Source organism: Triticum dicoccoides, chromosome 7B, assembly GCF_002162155.2.
Source record: "Triticum dicoccoides isolate Atlit2015 ecotype Zavitan chromosome 7B, WEW_v2.0, whole genome shotgun sequence".
In the NCBI taxonomy this organism is placed as follows: Eukaryota; Viridiplantae; Streptophyta; class Magnoliopsida; order Poales; family Poaceae; genus Triticum; species Triticum dicoccoides.
In genome coordinates this window covers 193,445,179-193,460,836 of record NC_041393.1, presented here as the reverse complement: position 1 = coordinate 193,460,836, position 15,658 = coordinate 193,445,179, and positions in this window count along the sequence as shown.

The window sequence follows — 15,658 nt, the reverse complement described above, 5'->3', positions numbered from 1 at the left end:
GCCACTGCAGCTCCGGCGGTGATGTCGTCTCCCCAGGGCGCGGAAGCTCGTCCTCAGGAGGAGCCGGTGCCTTCAGCGGCCCTGACCCCGCCAGTGCCCATCCTTGCTGTGGCTGCCGAGGCTGCCCAACCTCCGGAGCCCCCGGTCCTTACTGCTGCAGTGGCTCCTCCTGTCCCGGCGCCGAGGACGTCTTCTCTTCTGCCCGTCGTGCAGCTGGGCCATGGCGCCCCTGCCGCCTTCGGAGCCCTGGAGGAGGCAAGGGCGGCGCTGGACCTCCTCCAGGGTGAACTTCAGGGCCCAGACCGACGCGCGTCATTGGGACGTCTGGGGCTGATTTCTGGGTGGCTCCAGGCCGATGCGTCTGTCCGAGCGGCCTGAGGCTCTGTGGAGGAAGCCCAGAAGGTGCTTGGGGTGGCTGCCACCGAGCACGACCTGGCGCAGAAAGAGGGCACAGAAGCCGAGGATCGGTGCCGCGCGGTGGAGGCTGAACTGAAGGTTCTTCAGGATCAACATGCCTCCCACGCCAGCCAGCTCCAGGAACGTGAGGAGAAACTGAAGGCCCAGGAGGCTGCCGTTGCCGATCGAGATGCCGAGCTGAAGAAGGCAGCCCTGGAGCAGGCTGTAGAGCGCGACCGCCTGACGAATCTGAAGGAGGAGGCGGTGACGGCCCAGGCGTCCCTTGCCGAGGCCAAGAAAGCGGCCACCATGGAGCGCAACACCCTTGCTTCCCTCGAGGTGAGGTTCCACAAGCTCAGCGGTCGCTCTTCGGGGACGATTCCTTGAAGAAGAAGGCAGCGACAGCCTTGAGGGAGAGCCCTACCGCTCTGCTCCCTGAGGTCGTGGCAGTGCTCAAGGATGCTGTCGACGGGTTTGGCTCTTTGATGGAAGGTGAGGCTCGCTCGCTTTCTTCTTCAGCCCTTACATGCGTCTTCAACCATCTCTATCTCCGGGACGCCAACTTTGACTTCTCCTCCTTCCTCGGCCCCGTGGATTCTGACTCCGAGGATGCTGCTGCTGCCGCCGTGAAGAGTTTCGTGGACGCCCTGCTGAGCAAGTTCCTCATCATAGGTCCTCCAACCGGGGCTGAGGGGACGGGCGACGCGCCTGGCGACGGGGGCCCGCTAGCGGGTGACGGCGGCACCCAGGTCTGAAGAGGTGGCCTGGTGACATTGCTCCTTCCTGTTTGTCCTGTATCATGCCTCTTGGAGGCGTTTAAAACTGTTTGCTTGGAACAATATGCTTTGTAATAATTAGATTATGGTCCTTCGATTTTTTCCATTTGCTTTATTGTTCTGCGTTGGCAGAGCCCGACCCTGCGCATACCTCAGCCGCTGTTGGGTAGTCCAGATCGCCAGGACGAGCCCAGGGGGTGAGGGGCTACGTGACCAGCTAGGCTCCTGAGATGCGATACTCAGGAGCCCTCCTTGACGTGCGAACAGCTTAGGAGAAAGTGCGAAGGCAAGCCTTGATGTTCTGCGTAGGCAGGGCCCGGCCCCGCGCATACCTCATCCACCATTGGGTTGTCCGAATCGCTAGGACGAGCCCAGGGAGTGAGGGGCTACGTGACCAGTTAGGCTCCTGAGACACAATGCTCAGGAGTCCCCCTTGATGTACGAACGGCTTGAAAAGGGCGAAAGTCAGGCTTTGGCATTCTGTGTCGGCAGGGCCTAGCCCCGCGCATGCCTCAGTCGCCGTTGGGTCGTCCAGATCACCAGGACGAGACCAAGGGGTGAGGGGCTACGTGCCCAGTTAGGCTCCTGAGATGCGATGCTCAGGAGTCCCCCTTGACGTATGCCCGACCATCATACCTTTTCCTCACCGACCTCTCGCTTGGGAGGGGCGTGCGAAGACCAGGCCCATGGGGCCTGGCGAGGTGGGGTACACCAAGCGTGACCTGAGCGTAGCCCCCGTGACCAGCCCCCTCGTGCCACCCTCCCGAGGGAGAGCGGCGCGGTGAGGCTGGCCACTGAGCCCGAAAGCTCCCTGAGGTTAATGCAGCTGCGAGGCCACCCCCAGTTGTTTATCACCAGCGCGGAGCATAGCGCTTCCGCTCTTGCACGGTCATAACCGCTCCTTGGTAGTGTCGACGGCCAACGGAGCATGGTGCTTCCACTGGTGCGTGGGAGGGGGCTCCCTCTGAGAAGAGCCCCTGGGGCGTGTACAGCCCCGCCCTAACATGTGGCTTGCACGGCAGGGCTGGAGGAGGTGTATATGGGCACCCGTGAGCCCGCGCACGAGGCCCTACCTCAAGGTGGGTTGCGCCTGAGCTTGATTGGGAACACTTGTGTTAGTCCTGCAAGATGGTTAGGCAGCCTGTGCCGAATGAGTCTTCTGAGGCTATTGCATGAGAAGGCCAAACACCAACGACCCCAGGAGGTGACGTGAACGGGGCCGACCCGCTAGACAGAGCTCAGCTCTTGGGTTTGTGGACGCTGCAGGGACAGACCCGAGCATAAACGCCATGCCCAGTCTTCTCATGCAAAGATCCTGAGGAAAAACAACCGGCGCGCGGTTCCCGTGGCCACGGGGGCAGCAGGTGGCTCACCCTCACTTATCCACTCGCAATTAGCTCATGCGAGAACAAGGCACCAAGGGCCATGGGAGGTGACGTACACGGGAGATGCCCCGCGAGCCAGAGCTCAGCCTCCTAGGTTTAGCGACGCTGCAGGGATGGACCCGAGCACAGATGCCGTGCCAGTCCTTAATCATGAGGCGGTCGCGGGAGGGCTTGCAAGGGCGCGAGACGTTCTTGGAGACGAAGCGCTAGTCAGGCAATTGATAATTTAAGGGTAGTTTGTGAAGGAAGGTAAAATAGCTCTAATAGATGCAAAAAGGGATACATGCCGCAGGGACGGACCTATACGGCCTGGGGATGATGCAGCCCGAGGGGCGCTCCCAAACTGAACGAACTAGAGAGATGTCACCTGGCACCGTTGCTGAAGATGTGTCGGGGTAGCAGAAGACGCGCGTTGCCGGAGTCGTTCCTCATGAGTCGCCCCGATGCCGAGACTCGGGAGGCCCAGAGGGCCCGTGAGGCTCCCGGAGGTGCTCCTCCATCTCCACCAGGATTGCCTGATGCCTGGCCTCGCGAGCCGCCAGGGCACCCCTCATGCAGCGCTGGAACTCCACAACCGCGCTAGGCAGGCCAAAAGGCATGCAGACGTAGCTGTGGGGTGGTCCCTCACATTGGCCGACACGAGACGGCTAGAAGAGCTACCGAGATGCGGCCCTGTTGAGCCCTGGAATGTCGATGCAGACGCGGAACTCCTTACCCTCGCCAGGGCAGTGAGCCGCGCCACGCGGCAGGCGGCGATCGCCTTGCAGAACCCTTGCCTCTTGAATCTCCTTGATTGCCTTGCTGATGAACACCCAAACGCGTGGCGTCTCCCGCCGGATGCCTTCTCCTGGGAAGCGTGCTCTGAAGAGTGCCTCCACATGGTGCCCGAGCGCCTCCCTCGTGACCCTGGCTAGGTCGGAGGCCCTCCCGAGGAGAGCCCCCGAGCCCAGCATGAGAGGGGCATCGGGCGCGCCTTCCTATTCGATGGGTGAAGGCGCCGCCTCCTGGGACGCGAGGCGCAACACGACGTCCTTAGGCGATGCTTCTTCACGGGATCCCTGACCCAGCTGCAGCTTCTTCGTCTTGGGGCGACCTCAGGAGGGAGGGCACCGCCCTCATCTTCAGGGTTCTCAACTGCTGCAGCCTGGAAGGCGCGCTCGAGGGAGCACACCGCATCCTTCTCTTTGTTAGGAAACACAGTAATTTCAAAAAATTTCCTACGATCATGCAAGATCTATCTATGGTATGCATAGCAACGAGAGGGGAGAGTGTGTCCACGTACCCTCGTAGACCGAAAGCAGAAGCGTTGCAATAACGCGGTAGATGTAGTTGAACGTCTTCGCGATCCAACCGATCCAAGTACCGAACGTACGACACCTCCACGTTCAGCACACGTTTAGCTTGATGACGTCCCTCGTACTCTTGATCTAGTTGAGGCCAAGCGATAGTTTCGTCAGCACGACCGCGTGGTGATAGAGATGATGAAGTTACAGGCGCAGGGCTTCGCCTAAGCACTACGACGATATGACCGAGGTGTGTAACTTTGGAGTGGGGCACCGCACACGGCTAAAAGATCAACTTGTGTGTCTATGGGGTGCCCCCTAGCCTCGTATGTAAAGGAGGGAGGATGGGGATTCCAGCCTAGGAGGGGCGCGCCTATAGGGGGAGTCCAACTAGGATTCCCAATCCTAGTTGGAGTCCCCTTCCTTTTCTAGGAGGGGAGAGAGGGAAGGAGTAGGAGAGGGAGAAGGAAAGAGAGGGGGGCGCTGCCCCCTCCCTAGTCCAATTCGTACTTGCCATGGGGGGCACCCCTTGAGGCCCTTCTCTCCTTTCCCGTATGGCCCATTAAGGCCCACTACTTCCCCCCCCCCTCCCGGCGAATTCTCGTAACTCTCCGGTACTCCGAGAAATACCCGAATCACTCGGAACCTTTACAATGTCTGAATATAGACTTCCAATATATCATTATTTATGTCTCGACCATTTCGAGACTCCTCGTCACGTCCTTGATCTCATCCGGGACTCTGAACAAACTTTGGTCATCAAATCACATAACTCATAATACAAATCGTCATCGAACGTTAAGCGTGCGGACCCTACGGGTTCGAGAACTATGTAGACATGACCGAGACACATCTCCGGTCATTAACCAATAGCGGAACCTGGATGCTCATATTGGTTCCTACATATTCTTCGAAGATCTTTATCAGTCAAACCGCATAACAACATACGTTGTTCCCTTTGTCATCGGTATGTTACTTGCCCGAGATTCGATCATTGGTATGATCATACCTAGTTCAATCTCGTTACCGACATGTCTCTTTACTCGTTCCGTAATACTTCATCCTGCAACTAACTCATTAGTCACAATGCTTGCAAGGCTTATAGTGATGAGTATTACCGAGAGGGCCCAGAGATACCTCTCCGAAACACGGAGTGACAAATCCTAATCTCGATCTATGCCAACCCAACAAAGACCTTCAGAGACACGTGTAGAGCACCTTTATAATCACCCATTTACGTTGTGACATTTGGTAGCACACAAAGTGTTCCTCCGGTATTCGGGAGTTGCATAATCTCATAGTCCGAGGAACGTGTATAAGTCATGAAGAAAGAAGTAGCAATGAAACTCTAACGATCATAATGCTAAGCTAACGGATGGGTCTTGTCCATCACATCATTCTCCTAATGATGTGACCCCGTTCATCAAATGACAACACATGTCTATGGTTAGGAAACATAACCATCTTTGATTAACGAGCTAATCATGTAGAGCCATACTAGGGACACTATGTTTTGTCTATGTATTCACACATGTACTAAGTTTCTGGTTAATACAATTCTAGCATGAATAATAAACATTTATAATGATATAAGGAAATAAATAATAACTTTATTATTGCCTCTAGGGCATATTTCCTTCAGTCTCCCACTCGCACTAGAGTCAATAATCCAGTTCACATTGCCATGTGATTTAACATCAATAGTTCACATCTGTATGTGATTAACACCCATAGTCCACATCGCCATGTGACCAACACCCAAAGGGTTTACTAGAGTTAATAATCTAGTTCACATCGATATGTGACCAACACCCAAAGAGTACTAAGGTGTGATCATGTTTTGCTCGTGAGAGAAGTTTAGTCAACGGGTGTATCACATTTAGAGCCGTATGTATTTTGCAAATATTCTATGTCTGCAATGCTCTGCATGGAGCTACTCTAGCTAATTGCTCCCACTTTCAATATGTATCTAGATTGAGACTTAGAGTCATCTGGATCGGTGTAAAAGCTTGCATCAACGCAACTCTTTACGATGAACTCTTTATCACCCCCATAAATGAGAAACATTTCCTTAGTCCTCACTAAGGATAATTTTGACCGCTGTCCAGTGATCTACTCTTAGATCACTATTGTACCCCCTTGCCAAATTCATGGCAAGGTACACAATAGGTCTGGTTTATAACATAGCATACTTTATAGAACCTATGACTAAGGCATAGGGAATGCCTTTCATTCTCTTTCCATCTTCTGCCGTGGTCGGGCTTTGACTCTTACTCAACTTTACACCTTGTAATACAGACAAGAACTCCTTCTTTGACTGATCCATTTTGAACTCTTTCAAAAAAATTGTCAAGGTATATACTCATTGAAAAATCTTATCAAGCGTCTTGATCTATCTCTATAGATCTTGATGCCCAATATATATAAGCAGCTTCACAGAGGTTTTTCTTTGAAAATCTCCTTTCAAACTCTCCTTTATGCTTTCTAGAAAATTCTACATTATTTTCGATCAACAATATGTCAATCATATATACTTATTAGAAAGGCTGTAGTGCTGCCACTCACTTTCTTGTAAATACAGGCTTCATCGCAAGTCTGTATAAACTATATACTTTGATAAACTCATCAAAGCGTATATTCCAACTCTGAGATGCTTGCACCAGTCCATAGATGGATCGCTGGAGCTTGCACACCTTGTTAGTACCTTTAGGATCGACAAAACCTTCTGGTTGCATCATATACAACTCTTCTTTAAGAAATATCCATTTAAGGAATGCAGTTTTGACATCCATTTGCCAGATTTCATAAAATATGGCAACTGCTAACATGATTCAGACGGATTTAAGCATCGCTACAGTTGAGAAAATCTCATTATAGTCAACACCTTGAACTTGTCGAAAACCTTTTGCGACAAGTCAAGCTTTGTAGATAGTAACACTACTATCAGCGTCCGTCTTCCTCTTTGAATATCCATTTATTTTCTATGGCTTGCCGATCATCGGGCAAGTCCACCAAAGTCATACTTTGTTCTATACATGGATCCCATCTCAGATTTCATGGCCTCAAGCCATTTGGCGGAATTTGGGCTCATCATTGCTTCCTCATAGTTTGTAGGTTCACCATGGTCTAGTAACATGACTTCCAGAACAGGATTACCATACCACTCTGGTGCGGATCTCACTATGGAAGACCTACGAGGTTTGGTAGTAACTTGATCTGAAGTTTCATGATCATCGTCATTAGCTTCCTCACTAATTGGTGTAGGAATCACTGGAACTGATTTCTATGATGAACTACTTTCCAATAAGGAAGAAGGTACAATTACCTCATCAAGTTCTACTTTCCTCCCACTCACTTCTTTTGAGAGAAACTCCTTCTCTAGAAAGGATCCATTCTTAGCAACTAAGATTTTGCCTTCAGATTTGTGATAGAAGGTGTACCCAACAGTTTCCTTTGGGTATCCTATGAAGACACACTTCTCCAATTTGGGTTCAAGCTTATCAGGTTGAAACCTTTTCACATAAGCATCGCAGCCCCAAACTTTAAGAAACGACAACTTTAGTTTCTTGCCAAACCACAGTTCATAAGGTGTCATCTCGACAGATTTGATGGTGCCCTATTTAAAGTGAATGCAGCCGTCTCTAATGCATAACCCCAAAATGATAGTGGTAAATCGGTAAGAGACATCATAGATCGCACCATATCCAATAAAGTGCGGTTACGACGTTCGGACACACCATTACGCTGTGGTGTTCCAGGTGGCGTGAGTTGTGAAACTATTCCACATTGTTTTAAATGAAGGCCAAACTCGTAACTTCAAATATTCTCCTCCATGATCAGATCGTAGAAACTTTTATTTTCTTGTTACGATGATTCTCCACTTCACTCTGAAATTCTTTGAACTTTTCAAATGTTTCAGACTTGTGTTTCATTAAGTAGATATGCCCATATCTGCTTAAATCATCTGTGAAGGTCAGAAAATAACGATACCCGCCACGAGCATCAACACTCATTGGACTGCATACATCGGTATGTATTATTTCCAATAAGTCACTATCTCGTTCCATTGTTCTGGAGAACGGAGTTTTAGTCATCTTACCCATAAGGCACGGTTCGCAAGTATCAAATGATTCATAATCAAGTGATTCCAAAAGTCCATCTGCATGGAGTTTCTTCATGCGCTTTACACGGATATGACCCAAATGACAGTGCCACAAAGAAGTTGCACTATCATTATCAACTTTGCATCTTTTGGCATCAATATTATGTGTATCATTATGATTGAGATTTAGTAAACCATCAACATTGGGTGTATGACCATAGAAGGTTTTATTCATGTAAACAGAATAACAATTATCTCTATCTTAAATGAATAACAGTATTGCAATAAACATGATCTAATCATATTTATGCTTAACACAAACACCAAATAGCATTTATTTAGGTTCAGCACTAATCCCGAAAGTATAGGGGTGTGCGATGATGATCATATCAATCTTGGAACTACTTCCAACACACATCGTGACTTCACCCTCAACTAGTCTCTGTTTATTCTGCAACTCCTGTTTCAAGTTACTAATATTAGCAACCGAACAAGTACCAAATACCCAAGGGCTACTATAAACACTAGTAAGGTACACATCAATAACCTTATATCAAATATACCTATGTTCACTTTGCCATCCTTCTTATCCGCCCAATATTTGGGGAATTTCCGCTTCCAGTGACCATTTCCTTTGAAGTAGAAGCACTCAGTTTTAGGCTTTGGTCCAGCTTTGGGCTTCTTCACGGGACTGACAACTTGCTTGCCATTCTACTTGAAGTTCCCTATCTTTCCCTTTGCCCTTTTCTTGAAACTAGTGCTCTTGTCAATCATCAACACTTGATGCTCTTTCTTGATTTCTATCTTCGTTGATTTTAGCATCACGAAGAGCTCGGGAATCATTTTCGTCATCCCTTGCATACTATAGTTCATCACGAAGTTCCAGTAACTTGTTGATGGTGACTAGAGAACTCTGTCAATCACTATCTTATCTGGAAGATTAACTCCCACTTGATTCAAGCAATTGTAGTACCCAGACCATCTGAGCACATGCTCACTGCTTGAGCTATTCTCCTCCATCTTTTAGCTATAGAACTTGTTGGAGACTTCATATCTCTCAACTCGGGTATTTTCTTGAAATATTAACTTCAACTCCTTGAACATCTCATATGGTCCATGACGTTTAAAACGTCTTTGAAGTACCGATTCTAAGACGTAAAGCATGGTGCACTAAACTATCAAGTAGTCATCATATTAAGCTAGCCAAACATTCATAACGTCTGCATCTGCTCCTGCAATAGTTTTGTCACCTAGTAGTGCATCAAGGACATAATTCTTTTGTGTAGCAATGAGGATAAACCTCAGATTACGGACCCAGTCCGCATCATTGCTACTATAATCTTTCAACATAGTATTCTCTAGGAACATATAAAAAACATAGGGAGGCTATGACGCGAGCTATTAATCTACAACATAATTTGCAAAATACTATCACGACTAAGTTCATGATAAATTAAAGTTCAATTAATCATATTACTTAAGAACTCCCACTTAGATAGACATCCCACTAGTCATCTAAATGATCATGTGATCCAAATCTACTAAACCATGTCCGATCATCACGTGAGATGGAGTAGTTTTCAACGTTGAACATCACTATGTTGATCATATCTACTATATGATTCACGCTCGACCTTTTGGTCTCCAGTGTTTCGAGGCCATATCTGCATATGCTAGGCTCGTCAAGTTTAACCCGAGTATTCCACGTGTGCAAAACTCGCTTGCACCCGTTGTAGGTGAACGTAGAGCCTATTGATACGTCTCCAACATATCTATAATTTATGAAGCATTCATGCTATTTTATTATCTGTTTTGAATGATTTTGGGCTTTATTATACACTTTTATATTACTTTTGGGACTAACCTATTAACCGGAGGCCCAGCCCATATTGCTGTTTTATTGCCTGTTTCAGTATTTCGAAGAAAAGGAATATCAAACGGAGTCCAAACGGAACGAAACCTTCGGCAGCGTGATTTTTTGGAAGAATATCATCAAGGAGACTTGGAGTTCACGTCAGAAGAGCCTCGAGGAGGCCAGGAGATAGGAGGGCGCCCCCCCTACTGGGCGCGCCCCCTGTCTCGTGGGCCCCTCGAGCACCTCCCGACCGACTTCTTTCACCTATATAAGCCTACGTACCCTAAAAACATCAGCAATCAAGATAGATCGGGAGTTTCACCGCCGCAAGCCTCTGTAGCCACCACAAAACTCTCGGGAGCCCTTCCCGACACCCTACCGGAGGGGGATCCTTCACCGGTGGCCATATTCATCATCCCGGCGCTATCCATGACGAGGAGGGAGTAGTTCACCCTCGAGGCTGAGGGTATGTACCGGTAGCTATGTGTTTGATCTCTCTCTCTCTCTCTCTCTCTCTCTCTCTCTCGTGTTCCCTGTATGGCACAATCTTGATGTATCCCGAGCTTTGCTATTGTAGTTGGATCTTATGATGTTTCTCCCCCTCTACTCTCTTGTGATGAACTGAGTTTTCCCTTTGAAGTTATCTTATCGGATTGAGTCTTTTATGAGAACACTTGATGTATGTCTTGCCGTGTTTATCTATGGTGACAATGTGATATCACGTGCCACTTGATGTATGTTTTGGTGACCAACTTGCGGGTTCCGCCCATGAACCTATGCATAGGGGTTGGCACACGTTTTCTTGACTCTCCGGTAGAGACTTTGGGGCACTCTTTGAAGTACTTTGTGTTGGTTGGATGAATCTGAGATTGTGTGATGCATATCGTATAATCATGCCCACGGATACTTGAGGTGACAATGGAGTATCTAGGTGACATTAGGGTTTTGGTTGATTTGTGTCTTAAGGTGTTATTCTAGTATGAACTCTATGATGGATTGAGCGGAAAGAATAGCTTTATGTTATTTTACTAAGAACTCTTGAATAGATAGAGCAGAAAGGATAACTTTGAGGTGGTTTCGTACCCTACCATAATCTCTTCGTTTGTTCTCCGCTATTAGTGTCTTTGGAGTGACTCTTTGTTGCATGTTGAGGGATTGTTATATGATCTATCTATGTTATTAGTGTTGAGAGAACTTGCACTAGTGAAAGTATGAACCCTAGGCCTTGTTTCCTATCATTGCAATACCGTTTACGCTCACTTTTATCGCTTTCTACCTTGCTGTTTTTATAATTTCAGATTACAAATACCTTTATCTACCATCTATTTTGCACTTGTATCACCATCTCTTCGCCGAACTACTGCACCTATACAAATTACCATTGTATTGGGTGTGTTGGGGACACAAGAGACTCTTTGTTATTTGGTTGCAGGGTTGTTTGAGAGAGATCATCTTCATCCTACGCCTCCTACGGATTGATAAACCTTAGTTCATCCACTTGAGGGAAATTTACTACTATCCTACAAACGTGTGCACTTGCAGGCCCAACAACGTCTACAAGAAGAAGGTTGTGTAGTAGACATCAAGCTCTTTTATGGCGCCGTTGCCGGGGAGGTGAGTGCTTGAAGGTATATCTTTAGATCTTGCAATCGAATCTTTTTGTTTCTTGTTTTATCACTAGTTTAGTTTATAAAAGAAAACTACAAAAAAAGGAATTAAGTTTGTCTCATACGCTTCATCTTTTTAATATCTTTCGTGAGAATGATGTTAAGGAAAATTGTGCTCAAGTGCTAGAAGAAGAAGTCTATAAAATGTTTTGCACTAAATCTTTGAATGATGAGCATGATTGCAATGTTGTTAGTATGAATTCCTTGAATATCCATGATGCTAATGATATGCAAAGCCACAAGCTTGGGGATGCTATGTTTGATGAATATGATATTTTTTGTCCCCCAAGTTTGGATGAGAATATTTATTATGATGAAAGCATGCCTCCTATTTATGATGATTGTATTGATGAAAGTGGGTTTGGAAGAGCGTCAACTTTAGGTAGTATTTATCCCACTATTTTGGAGGATATTGAATCTTATTGTGATGAATATGAAAGTGGATTTGGAAGAGTGTCAACTTTATTTAGTGATGATTCCACTATTTTGGAAGAGGTTCCTATTGATTATGAGAACAAAGTTGCTATCTATGATGATTATTGTGACGACTTGTATGCTATTAAGAATAATTATAACCATGAAACTTGTCATCATGATTTTAGATTTCAATTGGATTATGCCTCACATGATAATTATTTTGTTGAGTTTGCTCCCACTACTATTCATGAGAATAAATTTGCTTATGTGGAGAGTAGTAAAATTTCTATGCTTGTAGATCATGAAAAGAATGTTTTGGGTGCTGGTTATATTGTTGAATTCATTCATGATGCTACTGAAAACTATTATGAGGGAGGAACATATGCTTGTAGGAATTGCAATAATGTCAAGTTTCCTCTCTATGTGTTGAAAATTTTGAAGCTATGCTTGTTTTACCTTCCTATGCTAGTTGATTATTGTTCCCATAAGTTGTTTTCTCACAAAATCCCTATGCATAGTAAGTGGGTTACGCTTAAATGTGCTAGTCATATGCTTCATGATGCTCCCGTTATGTTTCAATTCTTATCTTTTATGTGAGCATCATTGCCATCATCATGCCTAGCTAAAAAGGCATTAAAGAAAAGCACTTGTTGGGAGACAACCCAATATTTACCCTTACTGTTTTTGTGTGTCCACATGATTATGCTACTTTAGTAATAATGTTTGATAGCTTTTGTTTCAATAAAGTGCCAAGTAGAACCTTTGGGAAGACTTGGGTGAAGTTTATATGATCTTGCTGTAAAAAACAGAAACTTTTGCGCTCACGAGATTAGCTGCCATTTTTTACTGGAGAGTGATTTTAGGTTGAATATTTTTGCAGGTGATTAATAGACAAATTCCTCAGGTCCAGAAATTTATTTCAGAATATTTAGAGTTAGATAAGTATACGTTTGATACAGATTATTACAGACTGTTCTGTTTTTGACAGATTCTGTTTTCATTGTGTTGTTTGCTTATTTTGATGAATCTATGGCTAGTATGTAAGGGTATGAACCATAGAGAAGTTGGAATACAGTAGGTTTAACACCAATATGAATTAATAATGAGTTCATTACAGTACCTTATGTGGTGATTTTATTTTCTTATACTAACGGAGCTTACGAGTTTTGTGTTGAGTTTTGTGTGGTTGAAGTTTTCAAGTTTTGGGTAAAAGATTCGACGGACTATGGAATAAGGAGTGGAAAGAGACTAAGCTTGAGGATGCCCAAGGCACCCCAAGGTAATATCCAAGGACAACCAAGAGCCTAAGCTTGGGGATGCCCCGGAAGGCATCCCCTCTTTCATCTTCGTTCATCGGTAACTTTACTTGGAGCTATATTTTTATTCGCCACATGATATGTGTTTTGCTTGGAGTGTCATTTTATTTTGTTAGTTTTTGCTTGATGTTATTTAGAATAATGTTTTGCATATTTAGTTTCAATAAAAATGTCAAGGATAGCCTTTACCATGCTTATTTTGCTAGTATACATGTTGCTGTTTGAAAACAGAAAGTTTACCGCTGTTGCAAAAATTCCCTAGAAAAGTCAGAGAGTGATATAATGTTGAATATTTTTGAATATTGAGCTCTTATAAATTCATTACAGTGGGAATTTTATTTCATAATTTTTGGATTTAGGGAAGTATGAAGAATCTTGCATTCTTTACAGATTGTACTGTTTTGACAGATTGCTGTTATGTTTGCATTGTTTGCATATGTTTGCTTGTTTAATGATTCTATTTGAGGATAGGAGTATTAAATATGCAGAGAAATTTAGTATTCAATGTTGAATAATAATGTTAGTAATATGTTACAGTAGAGAATGATAAGGTTTTGCTTTGGTTTATACTAACCTATCTCACGAGTTCTTGTTGAGTTTGTTGTGGCTGAAGCTTTTGACAAAAAGAGAAACCATGATATGAGAGGAATTAAGGAGACACAAAAGTTCAAGCCCAGGGATGCCCAAGGCACCCCAAGATAATATTTCAAGAAGTCTCAAGCATCTAAGCTTGGGTATGCCCCGGTAGGCATCCCACCTTTCTTCTTCAACAACTATCGGTTAGTATCGGTTGAGCCTAAGTTTTTGCTTCTTCACATGAGTGTGCTATCCTTGCAATGTCATTTTATTTTATTTTACTTGATGTTTGAATACAATACCAAGATCTGAAATTCTTTAATGAGAGAGAGAGTCTTCACATAGTTGCATAATTATTTAGCTACTCATTGGTCTTCACTTATATCTTTTTGGAGTAGTTTTTCATTTACTCTTGTGCTTCACTTATATCCTTTGAGTAAATGGTTGAATGAGTTGATTGTCATAAATCTGAAATTATATATGTCTCATTTTCTTATCCCCATGGGTAGAAATGACTTCACATCTAAGAAGTAGAGGTTGTAAATTTATTGACGATTACACTACTAGAAAAACCCCTACTAATGGCGCACCTAATATGGCTATTAATGGCGCATCTGTGGTGCGCCATTAACAGCACGCCATTAGTAATTTTTACTAATGGCGCACCACCCGGTGCGCCATTAGTATCTGGTATACTAATGGCGCACCGCGGGTGCGCCATTAGTATAGGCCAGGGTGCGCCATTAGTATGCCTCCCAGGGGCCATGTATATCCAGGTGCTTTGGCATGCTAATGGCGCACCACCACTGGATGCGCCATTAGTAACCATGGCATATTAATGGCGCACTTACCAGTGATGCGCCATTAATATGCTTTGTCATTCTAATGGCGCACTATCATGTGATGCGCCATTAGTATGAATATTAGGTTTTTTTTATTTTTTTATTTTCTGTTTTTTGCACAGGTTACAAAATGTATAATTTGACAAAATATAGACAGCACACATCAACAACAGATTCATCGAATACAATAGAAGATTAGTCTTTGAATACAATTCATCATATTAGTCTCCGAATACAATTCATCATATTAGTCTCCGAATTGAAAAGACCGAACAAAGATAGAACATTATATTACAAGTCTCGAGACCGCGAGTAGCGAGTTTGTCTTCACATTACAAGTCGATATCGATCATCTAAACTACCATCACATAGAAGAGAGCTGCGGTCATCACGATGAGCATCATCACGATGAAACTCATCTTCATCCGGTTCCTCCAACACTCCCTCCCCTCTCCCTCTAGATAGCGGGCGTATCTAGATTCGGCCTCGGCCCTAGTGGTGTACCCTTTGTAACTGTTACCGCTGAATCGGTGAACCTGTCTCCGACACTCCTCCCAGTCATCGTAGACTCCGGGAACCTTACCCTTGTACACGACATACGTCGGCATCGCTATGCACTAGCCAAACGAAACGTTAGTACCAATTCACAGACAATACATAAGCAATATATAATTATGCAACAGAACGATCGGAAGAGAAAAGCAAGACATTAATAGCGTCGATTACATCTAAGTTGAACGACTCTCGAAACCAAAGAGACATACTACAAGTTCATTAAAGTTTAATTACAACATGAGCCAATCGATGTTTTAGAACTAGACACAACATCACTGCTTTCGACTCGACTCAAGGGACCGGAGCGTGGATGAAGCCGCCGTCTATCGTGGGAGTCATGAAATAACGGTCGTTGTCAGCCTGCATTTGTAGCATTGTGTCGATGTCACTGTTGGACGGTTGATTTCTGAGGTAGAACTGCCCCGAGGTACGAAGGACATCTTGATGGATGATTTCCGCAAACTCCGACTGGATGCGAAAGAATTTTT